This window comes from Chenopodium album, chromosome 21 (genome assembly GCF_948465745.1).
Source record: "Chenopodium album chromosome 21, dcCheAlbu1.1, whole genome shotgun sequence".
Lineage (NCBI taxonomy): Eukaryota > Viridiplantae > Streptophyta > Magnoliopsida > Caryophyllales > Amaranthaceae > Chenopodium > Chenopodium album.
In genome coordinates, this window is record NC_137854.1 from 26,157,019 (window position 1) to 26,158,368 (window position 1,350).

Consider the following 1,350-nt stretch of genomic DNA (forward strand, 5'->3'; position numbering starts at 1 on the left):
TTTTTTTTTTTACGTGAGAGGGAGGAGAAAAGTGAGGGTTTTTGAGGGTTTAATTTGGGCTTTGGGTTTCCTAATTAGATTAGGAGTAATATTTGGGTTTTGGGCTATGTTAGAATTACTTGTAAATTAGTAAAAATACACTAGTTTATTTAAATCCTTTCATAAAAATAATTTATTTAATGAAATTGCCATAAATATAATTATAAGAATAATATATAAATAAATATTATAATTAAATTAAAATATAGGGGATTACATTCGCCTTAAGATGTTTCCATTTTCTCTAATTGGGAGAGGTCTAGAATGGCTAGAGAAGGAGGTGCCCCCTAACTCTCTCACAACATGGGACCAAGTGACTACGGCTTTCTTGAGAAGATTTTACAACCATAGGAAGACCGTCGAGGCTCGGTCTTTGATCCAAGGTTTTCGCCAAAAAGAGTGGTGAGACTCTAAGTGTGGCATGGGACCGATACAAGGAGCTTCAACGTCAATGCCCACACCATGGGATACCTAAGTATCAACTCATTCACACTTTCTATGGAGGTCTCACACCTCAAGGGAAAACAAGCCTAGACGCCGCGGCCGGCGGTCCGATCATGAACAAAGAAGAGGATGAAGTGGAGTGTATTATAGAGGAGGCCGCAAAGCATTATGACGATTGGTATGAAGGAGAAAGGGATGCTACTTCTAGTAAGGGTGTCTATGCATTAGAGCAAGCCAACGCAATCAACAACCTCTCTAACCAAATCTCCAAGATGGCCAAGCAAATGGACGAATTGATAAAAGAAAAGTCCAATCCTCATGGTAATACCTCCCCTTCAACCAAGGGAGGCAATGGTATGACCACTTCTTCCCCCTCTTCTTATAATAAAATGCCTCAAGGATGCATGTTTTGCTCTAATTGTGAAACCTATGATCATGATACCTCTCATTGTGTTGCTTTTGATGTTTAACCCCCTCCCCATGAACATGATGATAATGTGGAAGATGTCAATGCTATGAATTTTGCTCCTGTAATGGGGAATGTGGGGAACTTGAGGCCAAACTCCAATCAAATGGGGAATTGGAATCAAGGTGGAAACCGTGGTTGGAACCAAAGTGGTGGTGGTTATGATAACCAATACCATGGTGGGGGAGGCCCTTCCAATTTCAATGGAAGAGACTACTCTAACCAAAGGGGATATGGTAATCAAAACCAACAACCTGATTCCCGATACCATGACCATTAAAATCAAAATTTTGGTGATCAAGGAACATGGGATACCGCCCAGACTTCTTTTCTCTTCTTGCTCTCTTCTTTCTTCTTGGCCGGCTGAGCAGACCGACTATCTTTTTGTTTGTCAAACTTCT

General features: G+C 40.6%; 1 non-coding gene across 1 annotated transcript; it reads right to left on the minus strand.

Annotated features, from left to right (window-relative positions):
* Positions 1 to 401: 401 nt before the first annotated feature.
* Positions 402 to 508, minus strand: LOC145603304 (small nucleolar RNA R71). Its single transcript, XR_014104821.1, has one exon. It is a non-coding gene; the product is annotated as a small nucleolar RNA R71 (small nucleolar RNA).
* Between the last annotated feature and the right edge of the window lie 842 nt (positions 509 to 1,350).